An 18,822-nucleotide genomic window follows, 5' to 3' on the forward strand; every position below is an offset into this window, starting at 1 on the left:
CACTGACCTGAGTTTGCTGGTCCTTCTACCTGCCCTGCTAGGCTGTCTACAGGTCCTGAAACATTAGTAAAAGAAACGAGATGATCTTTGTATGTGAGTGCGTGCATATGAGTGTGTGTGTGCGTGCGAGTCTCTCGCTCTTTGGGTGTAACAGGCCAGCTGTATGGCTGGCAAACCTGTCCCTCAGTCCCTGAGCCAATCGCAGGCTGCCTTATATAAAAATGAATGTTTTCAGTCTCTCCGGGTTGCATGTACTGTATGTGGAGCAGTGTACAGTGAAAACCGAGGCTCTGCTGAGTGCTCTTCTCTTCACTTTCACATAGAGAAACACTGACTGGCCACTGAAACACACACACACAGAGGCACTCACAGAGGTAAGTGCACACAACCCCCCAGCCTTTCCCTTCGCAATCCAGGCAGGAGAGGTGCCCTCGCCACACACTTTCCTTCCTATTACTCACTTAGCAGCACTGGGGCAGCCCCCAAGGACTCCTCCAGCAGCAGCAGCAGCCGGTAGGGTGGACTTGGAGGAAGGCAGAGACCTTTACATGTCCTGGGCTGCTGCTGCCACGATTTCCAGTCACTTTTCCTCCCTCTTTTCACCCCAGCCTTCATTTCAAACTTTGGGTGGGGAAGGGGTTTGTTTCTGTCGCCTCCTTGCCTCGTTAAAAGGCCGGGCGTGGAGGTGGGGGGGGAAGGGGAGGTGAATTGCAATGCAATGCATAAGAAAAAAAAACACACCAGGGGTAGGCCAGCCAGTGCCAGGCTGCGTTTGAACCAGTACCTCTCACCACAGAGAGAGGCAAGAGCAGCAGCAGCAGCGGCAACAACGAAGGAGCGAGGGGTGGGGGAAAGAAGCTGAAATAGCGAGGAGGGATAACAACACACCAGCCACACCGGCTGTGCGGTTGTGGGGGGCTTGACAGGGAAATCGCGGCCGCCAGAAACGAAACTTCATCTCAGGGGCCGGTGGGGGGTGGGGGGGAAAGTGCGTTGATTTATTTTCGGGGCCAGGTTTCTCTGTGGTTTTGTGTCACTTGGAAAAGAGAGCGAGAGGGAGAGAGAAGCCAACAGCAACCAGGCTCGGCTGTTCGCTCTGAGAGTTGGGAAGCTCTATTTTCCGGTAGAGCCATCCGTGCGATGCACTCCTCCCCCCCACCCCATGTTGTAATTTGCTAGAGAAAAAGTGGGGCTAGTGCAAGCCGGGGAGGAAGAAATAATAAAGGGGGGGCGGGGGAGGGACGGAGGAGGAAGAGAGGCTGTGTCAGGATTTTGCATGAATGTGGGATTATGTTGTGTCAATAAGTTTAAGGTGGAGAGAGAGAGGCTGGGGGGGAAGGAAGGCCTTGGCTGTTTAAAGTCCTATTTCTGAAGGTAAGTTGTGACATTGGATGGTCGCGATGACAGAAAACTTAGAGATAATTTGCCCAGGGAGGGGGTTGGTGCCTTTAGTGAGGGTTACTCAGTCATTAGAAGCCAGATTGGTGTTAAACTGTTATTTGCTGCTGCGATATCGGGTCGCTGGTAAATTACCGAAATCAGACTGTCTCTTCGCCCCACTCCCTCGTTTCTCTCTCTTCCTCCTCGCTCTGTTATTTGCAATGTATGAAACTTGCATGGCTGGGAGGAGAGAACCGAGTCAGTGTAGGTTTGCAATGGGGGAGGAAGGGAGGGAATAGCATTGATCCTGGGATCTGTAAAACAGCAGGTTTGTGTTTAGAAATATCTTTTTACAGCCCGCTGCCGCTGAACAAGGAAGGTAAAATGAAACGATGCAAAAAGAAGCTGAGACAACATGTACGACAGAGCGAGTGAGAGGCACAGACAAGCTATTTTTTGCTTTCCTTTTCTGTAGAAAGGGGAAAGAAAATGCCTGGGTCTCTCCCACTCCCTGTGAGCAATGGCTTGCTGCTTTTATTTTAACTGTGTGAGGGGCAAATTAGCGACTTCTCACGAGAGGATCTTGTTTAAAAGTTTTTAAGAGGTGAGAGAGTATGTGCTGGGGAAAGGGAGGGGGGAGCCTTGTGGAAGGTGGTGGCGAGAAACCAGCCAGGCTGCTGAGGATGGTCACTTGGTCTGGGGCTTTGAAACCATTGCCTGTTCTACTAATGACACGTTCAAGTCCCAGATCTAGGCACAGCAGGCGGTGGGGGCAGCTTGCCACCCCCTCAGCCCACTCCCCGATATTAACACACTGTGGAGATGGAGCGGAGACAGGAGTCTAAGTCTCCATGTGGCTCTTTACAGCAGCAGCAGCAGCACCTCCTCCCCGGTGGCAGCAGCGGGATCGTCGCCTGGGCCCGAGGGGAGCAGTAGCAGGGAGGTGTTTTTTGCCAGTCTGATTCACCAAATCTCGTTGGGGAGGGAAAGCTGGAGGGCTCGGGGGAGCTGCCCTGTGGTACCCCCCATTCTCCCTCTGCCTCCCCGTCCTCCCTCCCCTCCTGAAAGGTGTTGTGCAGACTTTTCCCCCTGGGAGGGTGAGATTTGTGCATTACATTATTGCTCCTCTCCTCCCCCCCAAAGCAAGATGGACTCTCTTCTCTCTCTCTCTCTTTCTCTCCCCCCTCTCCCTGTGTCTTGTCAGCCTTTAAGATCGACATTTTGTAACTAAGATGCAAACTTGATGGTGACCAGGAGGAAAAGGGGAAAGCCATGGGTCAGTCTAGCCTCTCTCCATATTTAATACCTTTCCTTTCACCCCACCCCAGAGGCCGGATTCTGGTGGCTCTATACTTTGCACAGGGGGTGGGTGGCGGTGGTGGCTTGCAAATGCATTTCCCCATGCACTGTCTGGATTCAGGTCTCTAATCTCCGTGTGGATTGCGATGGTGGAAGGGCTTGTTTTTGCGATTTCAGGACTCTCTAGATCTGGAAAAGGGGAATGGGCATTACCTGAAACAGTGCTACAACGTTGCAGCCGCCTCTCTCTCTCTCTCTGTGTATCTCGTACCTGAAATCTGGGCTTGATGATTTCCTAATATTATTATTACGTCGCTGAATTTATCCACGCTGGGGATTGGGCGAAAGCACTTGTGTAAATCGTTGGGCTTTATTGTGGTTTATTTTTGTGACCAACTTTCTGCCTTTTATTTTGATACGTCGCACATTTCATGGTGTGAGAGAGAAAATAACCCACCCCGCTGATGCACACTCAGATGATTTGTTCCACTTGCCCAGTCCCAATGCCCTTTAAAGACATGGTGCATCTTTTGTTTGCTGTTTAAGGCTTCCTGCGACTGTCAACCTGCTTCCCGTTTTAAGGAGAACTTATAGGAGGGGGAGGGGTGTGTGAGGAGGAAGCAAGTTTTGGGAATTTCTCCTCTTGTTGGCGTTGTGGTGAGTTGCAATATTGTAAAATCATGGTGTACTGATGATGTGCCTGTATTTGATACTTTATAGGTCACTATCACATGACAAAGGCTTTGAGACAGCTTCATCTTCCTCTGTCTGTAATTTCCATTTGCCTTCCCGGGTAAGTATGTAAACTGTACAGGGGGGAAATAGTATAATTGTTGTTCATGAGATGCAGGGTATCTCCTTGTTCCTTTTCATGGAGAAGATGCTTGTTCAGGTTGTAGCACCTCAGAAAACATAGCTTCTTTTGGGTGCTCACAGGAACTGTCAGATTACAAAGTTTGTGTGTTAGGAATGCAAGGGGATGGGTATTATGAACATGAAAATTAGAAGGCCCGCAGTATTGGGATCTTATTAGCTCATTTATGAAAGAAAAGCCCTTGGCTTTCAAAGAATAGTTGAATTATGGCAAAAGTTTTAAAACAACGATTGACATATGAAAAGTGAGTTAAAAAGTTATTAACCATATACAGCCTGTAAAACTTGAGGCTGGCAGTAGGGATGGGAAAATATGAAGAGGCATATGTTTAAGAAATCTAAGAGTTGGGGGACAGTTGTAATCCTAGGGTGACAGGCATTAACTTGGTTTTAACATACAAATCCCACTTTCCTGGTAATTCTTGCACTTTCTGTATCTCTTACCATTTCTCTTCCTGGGATTGGTTAACACAGGTAGCTGCTGAATTTGAAAGACAAATTTTATTGATTAAATTGCTAACATTTTCAAAGTACTTTTAGGAACCAGAGCATTTTTGCTGATTTTCTTTGGAGGAGTTTGACACTATTGAACAGACATAATGTACTCGTTTCAAACAGAGGTTCGAACCTGTGGGGCCAAATGAAGAGCTGATATAAGTGGGTGTAACTCAAATAGCGTCGGTGCAGTTGAACCTACTGACAGTGGTTTGAATTTGGCCCTGATGATGGAAAAACATAGCAACATTGCAAATATTGAGTATCTATAATTAAAAAACCCCAACACACACATTTAGGAGGTGAGTTTAGGTCTCATAAAAGCTCATTAATAACACAGTCTTGATCTTCAGCACCCCCTGTATGGCAAACATGAGGTATGTGATGATCCCAAATAGGCAAAGGAGGCTGTTGGGAGTAGCTGCTCTTGTGGGATCATTTGAAATGGCTGCAGCCACAATACTAACTAGTGAGATACTGGCAGTGAAGAGACTGTGCCCCATGACCTGTCAGAGTATTGGAGGGAGGTGGATTCTGTTTCTTTTCCCAGTTCCTGCAGAGATTAACACCCACATTCCAATAATTCAGCCTCTAAGGGGAGTAGCGAGTGGGGGTATATACATGCTGTTCATTCTTTGACATAAACTATAATGTTGAAAGAAAATTAACACAAAATAAACTAATTACAATTTTATTACAAGACCAGTTGCATTGGAAAAATATAGTTCTCAAAAACTGCAAACCAGATTTTATAATCTTATTGATAAGACTTGCATTATGAGCAGAATAGTTGTTTCAACAGTCTTTACAAAGTGAAATCGCATACAAAATTCAAAAGCTTACTGATAGGACCCAGATTGTTGCTCAAAGCTGAACACACACACACACACACACTTTTGAAAAATTTTCTGTTTATATGTGAAGTCAAATTAGAATTCTGTATACTACAAAGGGTTTTCTCTTTATTTGACATAATGGTGTAGGAGTTTTGGGAAGAGCAGAACTTTGAGACCTTACATCATAACTGGCATTGTCCTAATACTGTCCTTGATCCTTGCACTTAATATATAGCTTCCACACAATATGGAGATGTGTGGGTGCATAGAATTCTGTTCCATAAATGATGGGCTGATCGTGTTCTCCATACAGCTCCACAAGAAGTGGACAGTTTAATTCTACTTATACTTACAGAACCAGTGTAAATGCAGCTCCAAATTGCATTGAAATGGTATTTACAAATTAGGAAGCAGAGAAATGGTAAAATATCCTATTGAAGAGGAGGAAGTAATGGAAATTTTAAGGAAGCACTGAATAAATTTTTGTTGAAATTGAAAAAGTAATATAAAAATGTATCTAGTTAATGGTAGAATGGAGATTTCCTCAAGGTTGGCTGTTACCAGATACTTTCATTTACTTTTGGGAATTCTTCTGTTTGATGAAAGTTAAGATTTTTTTTTTTATCACATGGTTTTAGGAGCTATAATCACTGTATAATTTGATTTTAAACAGAGTTTAGTAAACAATTTTCATACAACTCCCAATATAATGCATAGGGTCAGATTTTGATTTCAGTTACAAACTAATCTACAATAATCCCAATGAAGTCAGGTGTTGTGGGAGTGCAGGAGTGGGGAATTGTTTCCTCCAGGACCCATGTGCAGAGGGACCAATAATCTCAGACACTGGCACATAATCTCAAACGTTGGGCATATCATCAGCATACACGACTTGTCTGAATTACTGGAGCAGACTAATAAATAAGGTTTCAGGTAAACACATAATTCAAAATAATGTAAAATCCTCTTTGGTGTTTTTGGTCAGCACAGAATGTTTTAGTGAGCAAATCTAAGACCTGTATCACAAACCTACTGCATGCCCATGGAAGTTACCTTCAGCAAAAGGCCTGTAGGAGAGACGGTGATGCAAATTCATTTATAGGTATCTTCCTGTCCAATGTGAAGAGGAAAGCCCTAATGTCTCCTGGTTGTTCTTTGAGTAAATAAAAATATTAAATGTCAGTTTTCTACATTTAATATCAGTGATAAAAATGTTAAGTATAAAAATGATTTTCTTTCATCCCAAAGGATCTCAAAGCACTTTACAGACTATGACCCCAACTCACAGATCACATAAGTAATTTTAAGCAAATGAATAGTCCCATTAAAGTCACTCGTGGTTAAAATTACACCTGTGCCTAGGTGATCTGATGGATAGGGGGCCTAAATACTATACTTACAACAGCACTGAAACATCGCCAACACTAGAGTGGAAAGTGACAGTCATCTTGCATACAACACACAATGTAACAATGCGAGGATAGGAAATTTCAGCCAACAGCATTGGGGTAAACCTTTCTTTTACATAATGTGCAAAAGGAGGATGTATACACACAAAGTAGCTAAGTCCTCTGTTTTACTTTTTATGATAGATCTATCTATGCAAAGTAATTAGATACATATGTGTATAAGGGCGTTTCTGAATCCATTCACCCAGCACCTGTGAGGTGAAACATGGCATCTGTGTAACAGTGCACGGCCTCTATAATATGCAAGATTTCATGTATATTCAAAAGTGGTTTAGAGCAGAAGGATGGCATTATAGATTAGGCCCTGGAGTGGGACTCAGGAGATCTGCGTTCAATTTCTGCTTCTGCCACACATTAACTGTGTGACCTAGGATAAATGGTTTAGTTCAGAAAGTTTCAAAAGTGGCCACTGGTTTTGCCTGACTTAATTTTTCAGTGTGCTGCCTTGGGCTGAGCAGGCAGAGTTCCAGCTGAAGTCAGTGGGAGCGACAAGTGTTCAGATTGAGTCACCCTGAACTGGAGACTGCTTTTGAAAATGGAGGCTTTTATCTCCCGCTGCTTCACTTTTCCATCTGTAAAATGGAGACTATTAATATTTCCTTGTATCATAGGAGTGTTGCAACATTAAACTCATTCATATTTGTGGGATACTACAGTGATGTGAGCAACAGAAGTACCTGTAGATAAATCACATGGTGCACATGCTATACCACAGGTTTTCTTACTGATTATTATGTTTCATAATTACAAATGATATTACTCTAAATATATTTTGTTTCCTTGTTACTTAATAGACCACTTATCTTGATTTAAATACTTTAATTACATGTATTAAAATTACCTCTAGAAAGTAAATATGAAAAAATCAACTTTCTTTCATTTAGAGTATAATTTATTTAGTTTGTTTCTGTGGTGTCTTGTTCAAACCCATTTTATTTTTCAATTTTATATTAAAATGTTACTAGTTCAGACCCTCATTTGTAGGTCCACAATAACAACCAGTTCTCTGAGCTTAGGTGATGGTCTCAGTTCTGTTGCTAGTGAACATTTGTCAATTTCACAAAAAAAGAGTTATCACAGCTAACATCTTCCTTGATAGTTTCAGAATAGTCCACTGAATGAGCATAAAGATTAAGCTAATTGTAGGAGTGAGCCACCAAGTCACTGTTGAACCACATTGGTGAGGCAATGTGGAGAAGTTTGCACTCACATTGCTGTTCTTGTTCTAAAAATAAATAATAATAATAATTAGTGATAGGTCCTGATTCAGAAAAGCACTCACATCTGTGCTTCCAGCAAAGTACTTGAACCACTCTGTAGTCATAAATCTCAGAGGTGGGCCAGCATTATTGTCTCCATTTTGCAGATGGGAAAACCGAGGTGTAGAGAGATGGCTTGCGCAAGGTCACAAAGCAGTCCAGCTGAAGACCCAGGAATAGAATCCAGATCTTATTCCCACTCTAGTGCTCTGTCCCCTGGAACATGCAGCCTCCAAAGCCCGGATTCAGGTAGTTGCTTGAGCAGGTGCACTGAGCATGTGAGATGTCCAATTGACTTCAGTGGGACTACTGATATGCTTCAAGTTAGACACTTTAGGTACCTTGCTGAATTGGGGATTTGAATTTATAGAACTCCAGCTGTGTCAATTTGCTATTTTGCCAGTAATTCACTTAAAGTTAGTAGTGCAAAAAAAAAAAATAAAAAAATTTGCAACTAATATTCAGCTGTTAGTTTTTCTTTATAGTCAGATTAATGGACAGGAGCATCTAAATATCCAGCAATTTATTAACCTGAGGCTTTTGCCTTTTCCATTATGTGCATCAGTATTTAACCAACAGTGGATAATTTTTTACTTCCCAGCATCAAGTTTTAGAAATAAGATGTTGCCTTGCAGGCATGTGGTAGTAAAAGAAACAAAATGTACTAAAACTCACCATCCCCTACAATGAAATTATATTAATATTTATAATTTTATCTAATTTAAATCAGCATTAACTTTAATATGAAACGTATAATTTCCTGAAGCAGCTACTTTGACTATATGACCATATTTTGGTAAATAAAGGTGATTTATCAATTTGAACTTTTACTTCTGAGCTCAGTAAACATATTTCAGCGTATCATTCAGATTTGCTGGTTACTATTTCTTGACTGAGGATATGTTAGCTTTGATTTAAAATAAAAGTTCTCTTTGAGGAGAGGAAAAATAAATGCACCTATTTGTAGACCTATTTGTAGTGTGCGCTCACAAGATACCAGTGCTTTATTATTTTTAATATTTATAGGCTCAGTTACATAAGAGATTAATCAACAAAGGAAAAAACATACTTTTGACAGACTTTCCAGCACTTCTGCTTTCTTTTTCTCTAGCATAGATATGCATAATGTAAGAGCGGGTCCATAAGATTTTTGTTTTCGTATGAATAGGAAACTTCAGCAATTGAACATGTGAAAATATACTGGCTTTGGGTACCTCTGCCTGCAAGAAAGTTTAATGCAATGAAAACTTAGTCATTAGCAGGGGAAAGAAAGCTAACTGAATTTTGTAAGAGTAGATTCAGATTATTAGTTGCTTAGGAGACATAGAATTTTTTTTATAAGAAGAAGCCTTTCCCCCTAGTATTTTGGTGGAAGAGATTTCATAAGTGATGTATTTCTACACAGGTGAAAAAAATCACTTCAAAAATATGAAGTAGCACTCCATTGGTCTGTAATGTCACTAAGGGCCTGTGACAATCAGGGGCCTCATTCAGCAGAATATATATTCAGTGGGTTTCCATGAGATGGGATCTGTAGAGCTTAATTCAGATTCTAGAGACCAAAAATGTCTGTCTGTCTTTGCTATGGATCTTAACAAGTTTTTTGATTCCCCCTTCCCTTGCTGCTTTGCAAGTGAATGGGAAGGTGCATCTCCCCCAGTGCCTGTTTTTCTGAAGGGTAATAAATATGACAGGCTGTGTCAAATTCTGCTCTGAGCTTTTCCTTTGAAAATCCAGAGTAACTCCAGTCACTGTAATGGAGTTACTCTGTGTATGCACAGGTGTAACTGAAAGTTCCATGTCACCCAGTATGCCTGAAAGAATGCATGCTGAAGGATTCATCCTGCTTCCACCAAATTCAATGAAAGCAGGATCAGATGGTAGATGGCCTGATCCTGCTCTTATTAATGTCAGTGACAGCAGAATCAAGGCCAGACGAGGATACAAATGAAGAAGGCGCACACAAACTGCCAGTGCCCTGGTAGATTGGGACTGCTAAATACACCATGATGCTGTTGCATTGAAGTCTTTGAACCCAGGCCCTTTCAGTCTCTGCAACATAATATTTTCAACAAGCTCCACCAAGACCTTTCAGAATATGCTTTGGCATAGTCTCATTTGTTCTCCAGTTTTATTTGTGTCTGTATGCCACTTTGTCAGGAGTTACCCACACTACTAGCAAGAGGTCTTGAGGCTGGATAATACACATCACATGATAATAGTTAGGATTATGCCTCTTGCAGAAGAATAGTCAGTTGTCTTTCTCCAGCCTGTGTTCTTTTTGTGCCATTTTTGTGTGTATGGGATTTTTGTGGTTGTTAAAGCAATACATATGAGGATGTCATCACAAGAGATTTGCAGATGAACTTGGGGTAGAGGAGAAGCAGGGTGGCTAGATTTCCTTTCACTTACACCATTTTAAATCTGGAGTAACTCCACCAAAGTCAGTGGAATTAAAGTCTTGTGAGATTCTGATCCAAAGTCTGACAGCAAAAGCCTCAGAAGGAAGTCTCCCCAAGTAGTGTTTTTTGCCAGGTTTCTGAAACTGTATTGGGTTTAGCCAGGTTGGATTTGCTTTCTGCAGATGGTCTTTGAGCCAACCAGGCAATGAAATATGAGACAGTGATTTTTTCTTAGAGAGAGGATGATACATTGGGAAACTAAGCCATTTTTGGACTAATTGTCACTGAAGAACAGACTAGGGCCCAATTCTGCTTCTGGATCCATGCAATTTGATTCCTTACAGAGCCACAGGGACTTCAGCGGGGCTCTATGTGAGCACAGGGATTCACCCATATGCGTCCAGGTGCAGGATCAGACCCCTAAAGTTGTTAGAAGCCTCTAATTTTCCTCAGAGGAAGCAGCACATACTTTTGCTTCACATTATTATTAATTATCATTTATATTACAATAATGCCCAGAGGGTGCAATCTGGGTCATGGGCCCATTATGCTGGAAGCTGCACAAACACATAGTAAGAGACAGTCCAAGTCCTGAAGAGCTGCCAAGCTAAGATGACAAGAAGTATAGGGAGGGGGAGAGAGAGAGTCAAAATATACAGACTTACCCTAATTGAGAGGGTATTCTCCCATTTTATGTTTTCCAGTCTATTTGTTGATGAAGTATATGGCGCACACATTATGATTTGTTGCAGTAAAACGTACCACCCTAATTTGACCTTGGTCCTAACAAGAAGGATCTTCTCTGGGCCAAGCTTTCATTTATGCCCTATTTAAACTACACTACCAGTAATGCTTTCCTAACAGACAGGTATAAGTGTAGGTTTAGGAAAACCATTATGCTTCTAAGATTTGATATTTGGGTTTCAATACTCATCAAGAAATCTTTAACAGACCTTCCATGTAGATTTTGAATGCTTGTTATTAAGGGAGCATGCCACTACCATTGTCGTTCAGAGCAAGATCAGCTTTGAAAATCTCAGACACCCTGGATGGCTAAGTAAGGGGATCTTTTGGTAAATCCAGAATAGAATTGTGTATTGGGGAAGAAGTATTATCACACCCACCTTTCTGAAGTGTCCAACTTTAGCACTGCTTTCTCTTTTCAAATGATTTCTTCATGCCTAAGTTTCCAGTTGAATATGACAGATTTATGCCATGTGGAAAATGACATGCATGGCTCAAATCATGCCAGTCAGTGGGCATTCCATGTGCCATACTTGCAAGATCAGAGCATAACTTTAATTTGAAATAGTATGTAAAATAGATTTAAAAAGAAAAGAAAAGAACTCCTTTATTTAGTTTGTATGGAATATTATTCCTGTGCATCATGTTAAATACCAGCCATACACATTAATCTTAATATATTTTGAAATAAGTATGCAAAATTGAAGCATGATCAAATACTGATTATGAGGCTGGTGTACAAATTAATAAGCAAATTAAAATAGCATAATTAATTTCCAGCTCATTAGAAGAAACAGAGACATGCACTGGGGGAGGAGGAGAAAGGGAAAGAATTCAATGTTTGCAGCATGAAAAGTGCCAAAACTGGTAGTGAAGTAGGTTACGCAAGTAGCTACTGAAAATGTAGTATTCTGGTCCAGTTGATATGAACTTTCTTAATGCATAAATAGCAACCAGAAGTTCCAAAAATCATGAAATCAAGGAGGTTTAGATTGAATAGAGAAAACTAGTTTTTCAACTGTAACAAGCAGAGATAGCTTTAAATTTTGTTTATTGGTATACAGAAGATTAACAAGAGGAGGCAAAATTTGAAGGCCTAAATGCTGCCCTTGGAAGTATGTGTGGAACTCTCATTGACTAGAAGGAGAATTGCATGTGTGCATTTGGGGGTGAAATCTAGCATTGTGTTTGAATGCAAGTTTGGTAATACAGCCATATTTGCTTTAAAGCCGTAGTTTGTGCCTATTGCCAAATTACAATACTGCTTTATTTCTTAGTAATTCAGTATACAAAGTAGTCCAGTAGTCCACTCGATATTGTGACAAAGCAACTGCAGGGTATGTGAAATGAGTTGTACAGTCAAAAGGCACACTGTTCGGCAAGGCTAAGATTTTCAAAACTGCCGCAGAGATTTGGACGCTCCATTTCCATTCAAATTAATTAGAATTGAGCATCCAAAGCCCCTTGGCAGCTTTCAAAATCACAACCAAACTGTTTAACTCTTAGAAATGTTTAGTTTAAGGTGCCCAGATAGCAAGTTTGAAAAATCGGGACAGAGTGTGGGGGGATAATCGGCACTTTTATAAGAAAAAGCCCCGAATATCAGAACTGGCCCTATAAAATTGGGACATCTTGTTATCCTGGACTAGTTTAACTGTTTACAAGAACAGTCCTGTCACCCTGTCAAAAGCAAACTTTGGGGTGTGTCCCCTTTAAATTCTTTGCAGGATTATCTGATATTGGTCAGTTACAGAAGATCCATCAGTGGGAAAGCCACTGATCACGTTAAGTAGAACCCTTAATGTAAATTGTCAGGACTGCCATCTCCATGTACTGTGTGTCATTTGGGCCAGACTCAATCAGAGGTACTCTGAAAAAAAGAGGCAGCTCAGAAGGCCTAATCAGACATTCCACTCCTTGTGAGAATGGATTTCACCTAAAGAATTGTGATTAGCAACCAGTTGTAGCCAATAGCCAAGTGGCTAGTTTATATGGGCAAAAATCCCCTCCCTGGTGGATCTGTAGAGTAACACTTAGTTTGCTATGGCTCTCCCTTTAGTGTGGTCAGACAGGAAGAAAAAAAACGAAGCTGTCAGCAGGCAAAATGTCATCAGGGTCAGACACACACTGTCCCACCGGTAGGTGGAGATAGGAGATGTGCATTTCAGCTATCTGTCCACCCCGCATTAAGGAATGCAAAGTTCCACATTTGGACTGTAGGCTCAGAAATGTGCAGCTCACACAATTACACAAAATATTCACATTTTAGATGCTTTTTTTTGACCGAGCGGTTATCCATTTATAGGTTTATCCTAGCCCTTCCCTCAAAACTTGGGTTTTGTGATCTTGTCACTTGATCATGTTTTTCCATATTTTATCCTAATCAGTGAAGTTGATATTCAGTCAGTTATGGTGACGCTTATATAACCAAATGTTCATAGCTGAGGTTAGAGACATAAATAGAAATTAAGAGAAAATTTGAAACAAAGGTTAAAATGATATTGTAAATTGTGAGGATTTGGAACAGTATATTAAAAAAAAATCTTCCTGAAAAAGTATAAACCCGGGTCATTTTTAAAAAACAGATGGGAGAATTACTGAATATTATCTTTTTTCCTAAGAGAACAGGCCTAAATAACAGGAATCAGTCACAATGAACCAGTCACCATTCTCATTTTAATATACATTTGGAAGTAGTGCAATCATGTCCAGAGTCTGAGGAAAGCCAGATATTTGGGTAGCTTATTATTTATTATTGAAACTGCAAATTATTGAGACACTCTATGAAATCCCCTTTAAAAAAATAGCACTTATTTAACAGGAGTGTTTTGAACAGAATGTTTTACTGATGTGGCTGATTTTTATAGTTACCACAGCTTCATATGGTTGAACCATCCTTTTCCTAACTGGTGTGGATCTTAAAAAAACAAAACCAAACTATGTAAGATATTTTCCACAGGAGCTCCAACAATGTGAGTCGTGCCTAGGTGTTTGAACCACGATTTTCAATAGTGATTTTTGGGTGCCCAAGATAAAACACCCTAAAGGGGCCTGATTATTCATAAAGTGTGTAGCACCATTCTCTGAAAAATCAGACACTTGTATGGTCTTAAATGCTGGACACCCTGAAATTGAGCCACTCAAATTCACTCTTCATATTTGACAATATGAACTATGATGCTCTTTTAAAATGTTCTCATAGTCTTTGGGCCTAACTCAGACCTGGTGTAAACTGGTGTAACTCTATCAGCTCTTACAGCAACTGCAAACAGAATTCAGCCTTTTGTTTATAATGAAAGCACTAGCTAAGCCCGCTAGGAGGAGTGCATGTTAAAAATATTGCTCTGACTACATTGATAGCGTGTGGTTGGAGGAACTATATCCATTTTTATATCTCATGGCTACAAATTAAACTTGCTGACTGTTTCCCTTCCTTTTGATCTATCTGATTATTTTCCCAACTTGATGAAAATATCCCACCAACATTTCTCTTAATACATCCTTATGTTTGTGCACTTACAGAAAATCTGAACCCCATTATCAAATGACATAATCCCATAACACAAGAAATATACCACAGTCAGTCTGATCATGCTCCCACTGAAGCCAGTGAAAAATTTTGCCATTGACTTGGTGGATTAGATGTAGGTTCATAAGGAATACCTTCATGAATCTTTCCAACATCAAGAACATTTCTTAGGGTTCAGCTACACTTAAAAAGTTTTACTGTGGTTGTGAGGCTTGTTAGTTATACCAGTAAAAGCCCTAGTGTGGATACAGCGATAATGGTGTAAAGGTCCCTGACATCCATATAGTTGATTCAGCTTCCCAAACCAGAATAAACTATACCAGTTTAAGCACTTTTATATGGGTGTAATGGTGTCTGCACTAATGAGTTTTTTACCGCTTGAATTATACCGGTATAATTTATCATGTAAGTTCACATAAAGTCAGATTGATGAGTTAAAGATAAGACTAAATATAGTACACTTTTCTAAGCTAAAGAAAGGGTGGGGGGAGTGAGGAATGGTTCAGCGGATAAGGTTTTTTTGACCTGTCCTGCAGACTGAGTAGCCTTTACAAAGTTTTGTGCACTGTTATCACCAGCCTACCCTGCAGGGCCGGTGCTTCCATTTAGGTGGCCTAGGCAATCACCTAGGGTGCCAGGATTATTGTGGGGCGGCATTTTGCCAGGGGGGCGGCAGGTGGCTCTGGTGGACCTCCCGCAGGCACGGCTGCGGCAGCTCCACCAGAGCTGCGGGACCAGCGGACCCTCCGCAGGCACGACTGCGGCAGGTCCACCGGAGCCGCAGACCAGTGCGCGGGGCAGCGAAATGGCTGTCCACCTTGGGCGCTAAAAACACTAGCGCCGGTCCTGCTACTCTGTTTGGTATAAAAGACCTGGGCACTCATCTGGGTTCTTTGTGGCATTGGACAAGTCAATTTGGGCTAGATTCAGAAAGGGACTTAGATGCCTAACTACCTCTTTTGGTACCTCAATCCAACATTTAGGTACTACTGACGTTCTCAAAATCGCTGCTAAGCTGCTGTCTAACTCAGTAGGCACCAAAGTTTCCCCTGGTAGACATGCAAAGATAGCTAAGTGTTGATGCTGCTCTACAGCTAATGAGCAGCTCAGAGCCTTAGCTCATGGCTAAGTGCTGGTGAGATTCTCAGGCTTGGCATTCTCCTGCTTATCTTGCCTGTGGGGCCCAATCTGGTAAGCATGCTAGTCCTTCCTCTTTCTCAGGCTATGCCTATACTACGCACTTACTTTGGTATAAGTGTGTCACTCAGGGATGTGAAAAATCTGCACCTCGAGCAATGTAGTTATACTGACCCTTACACACACACATACATGCACACACACACCGTGTAGACAGCACTATGTCGCTGGAAGAGTTCTCCCACCGACATAGCTACCGCCTCTCACAGAGGTGGAGTTATTAAGCCAATGGGAGTCCTGTCGTCTATAGAGCAGTGTCCCCTAAACTTTGGGGCTCATCTCCCTAGGGGGTGCAGAGGAACATTAGGGGGGGCATGTGGTAGGGAGGGAACATCACGCTTCCAACCACGCTCCACCCCCAGACCAGCTCTGCTCCTCCCTCAACCCCATTCAGCCTCCAGGCCGACCTCTGTCTTCACTCCCTCTCTGTCACCAATCCCAGCTCCACTCCGCCCCCAGCTCTGCCTTCAGCCCAAACTCTGCTGCTGAGGAAGACTTGGCTGCAGCGTAATGGGGGGGGAGGGGAGACACAGACAGATTCCGTTAATGGTGGGGGCGTGGGGCCGTGTGCCTGAAAAAGTTTGAACGCCACTGGCTTAAAGCATCTTTACCAGCCGCGTTACAGTGGCTCAACTGCATTGGTGCAGCTGCGCCGATGCAAGTTTGTAGTGTTGACCTCCCCTAACTCTCAGTTTCCCTATTTGTAAAGCAGGGACAATAACTTCCTGACTTTTTGTAAAACATTTTGCAACCTTTGGATGGAAAGTTCTGTGCTGTAGAGCTGGTCAGAAAGTTTGAGAGTTTGAAATTGACTCCCATCTCCCCTTCTTCCCCCCTTCCCCCCAAAAAAGCTTTTTTTCCATTTTTTAACCCTCTGTCTCATGTAGTGAAAATATTTAGTATTAACATTACTACTGCCAGTTGCTGTTTGGCATACACAGCGCATGAACCTATTCAATTTTTGTTTAATATGCTTGCAGATCACCTGTAAGATCTGGAAAAGACATTCTTCTCAGTTTCCTCAAAAGCTTAAATTTGGCTAGATTGATTTGTGGCTTTCTGTCCTGCCATAGACAGGAAATGAATCTCTCTCTAACACAACATGATATTAAATATACAACTAAACACATGTACACTAGGAAAGGCTTTCAAATTATACAAACCAAAGCAGCGGAGGTCATATTTTGTCAAACAGGGAAAATTTATTATAAAGTAATAATACTTAGCACTTTTATTGTGAACTTTACAGATATTAATTATCTAGTCCTTACAACATCCCCATGTGACAGTTATTCTCATCTTCATTTTGTAGATGGAGAAATACACACAAGGATGTTAAGGTGAAGCCACCCAGTAACTAGCAAAGCCAGACAGTACTCCTAAAGTTCCTAACCTCTAGCCATATGTTAAATCTACTAAACAATGTTGCCTCGTTGGAGCCATAAGTACGGCATATGCAAACTCCTTATGTCTGGAAAGAACTATCCCCCCAGCTAGCTAGCTAGCTAACTAAGGCTATATATATATATATATATATATATATATATATACACGGTAGTTAGTGTCAGCAGTGACATTTCTCAAGAGACCATATCATTTCAGATTTCAGTATTATTAGCTATGCATATGCAGGGTCAGGATAAATCTTTTAGTGTCTTGGATCAATATTGTGAAGTGTTGTATTTTCAAGATCTCGTGATGCATAATAAAAACATTTGTGTTCTGCATCACATCCTTTAAGGCATAGGGCCTGGTTCTGTTGATCCAGAGTTCCACCTTTAATCCTCTGCAGTACATCTATTGCCGTGCACTTTTCATAAATACAGAAAAAGTCTCTGAGACAGGCAATGAGTTCTGCTACTCTCAAGATCGGCATCACTGGTTTGGAAACAAAGACTGTCTCTTTGGCATGTTAGGGTTTTGTGAAGGACTTGATAATAAAAGTCCCAAAATGTACTTTTTCAACTTTCCAAGTTCAGCAGTTTAATAACAGGCAAAACAAATGACTGTCTACATAAAGCAAATTCGCCTGAAAAGCCTTTGCTCTCACTCACTCTTTTCAGTGGCTTGCACTGTTTTCAGCTCTAGGTTTTTATGCTGACCCAGAACTCCAAAAATATCCTGCTTCTTAATAGATACCTCATCTGAGCACGCTTGAACTCCAGTTCACAGAAAATTCTTAACACCAAAAACTCACCCCCAAGTGTTATAACCAGCACTGTAGTTGAGATCGTAAAACATTTTCTATTAAACTCATTCAGAACTTTCCAAAACTTACAGCTTCTGGGAATCCTGTAATACACTTTAAAAACCAAAGATGGGTACCCGAAAAAACAGTTGAAGTCTGGAACTTGGCATGAGTACTAATGCTTCAGCTTGACTTGAAAAAAAGAATTGGTTTTATTTAACAAAAGTAAGAGTTCTTGAAAAATGGCACCTTGATCGTGCATAGTAGACTCAGGTCTTTAAGCCTACAGTTGCACACTGGAGGCCTGATCGACATGTGCAGGCTCCTAAGCCCATGCAGTTTCAGGAGCAAGGGCTTATACATGTGTGCAGCTAATTAAGGACCTGCTGCGACACTCAGATATGTTCACACAGACTTCTGTGCAGATGCAGAGTTCTCTTGAAGCTAGTGGAGCTCTGCATAGGTGCTGCAGTCTACCTGAGCAGATTTGATTGCGGATAGGGGTCTATGCTCAGAGAACATGGAGGTTTGTCTAGCAAAGCTGATGGAAACTGTAAACTACATAAGCTGAATCTACTTTGAGTCCAGGAGCTTGTAAATTCTACAAGTGGAGTCACTCTAGATGTTTGGTTTTTTTGTTTGTTTGTTTTGTTTTTATTTTTTTAAGAGATGAAGGGTAACTGAATGGAAAAAAGATTACAAAGTTAAGAATACACAGCATCATAAGAAGCCAGAAAAAGCTAAAGTTATAGTTACAACAGCACTGTTAACTTGGCTAGGTGGTATATCTGTAGTTTTTTGCTATTCTCTTTTCTGGTTAAATGTATTGCTTAATAAATTATTTTATACCACTCCTTGAAAAGACAAAATCCACCCATCCACAGGGAGCAAGAGCCTTTTCTAGTTGCTTGTCATCAACTTCAGCAGAATCTAAGCTTTCATTTAAAAAAAAAAAATTCTTGCCCCTGTGGTTGTGGAGAATAACTTCCAGATGTCAACCAAGTGTAAAGCAAAATCATAATGTCTGCCTGAGTCTGCAGATGGGGCCAGAACTTCTCCTTCTGTTCTGCATAGAAATTTTTCCAATCTATATAGGGTGACCAGATGTCCCGGTTTTATAGGGTCAGTCCTGATTTTTGGGTCTTTTTCTT

At 41.3% G+C, this 18,822-nt stretch overlaps 1 protein-coding gene across 5 annotated transcripts in view; it reads left to right on the forward strand.

The window, feature by feature from the left end:
- The first annotated feature begins 242 nt into the window (after window positions 1-242).
- The window catches only part of BBX (BBX high mobility group box domain containing), a 222,169-nt gene continuing 203,589 nt past the window's right edge, over window positions 243-18,822 (forward strand). For 2 of the 5 annotated variants that reach the window (XM_075072610.1, XM_075072619.1), the window contains exons 1-2: window positions 243-374; window positions 3,400-3,472. The gene's annotated coding sequence lies outside the window, so the exon portion shown is untranslated. Of the gene's footprint in view, window positions 375-698; window positions 1,375-3,399; window positions 3,473-18,822 lie in introns of those variants that run through there. The other 3 variants (XM_075072608.1, XM_075072612.1, XM_075072617.1) reach the window with 3 other exon arrangements.

The sequence above is a fragment of the Chelonoidis abingdonii genome, chromosome 1, assembly GCF_003597395.2.
Source record: "Chelonoidis abingdonii isolate Lonesome George chromosome 1, CheloAbing_2.0, whole genome shotgun sequence".
NCBI classification, from domain to species: domain Eukaryota; kingdom Metazoa; phylum Chordata; order Testudines; family Testudinidae; genus Chelonoidis; species Chelonoidis abingdonii.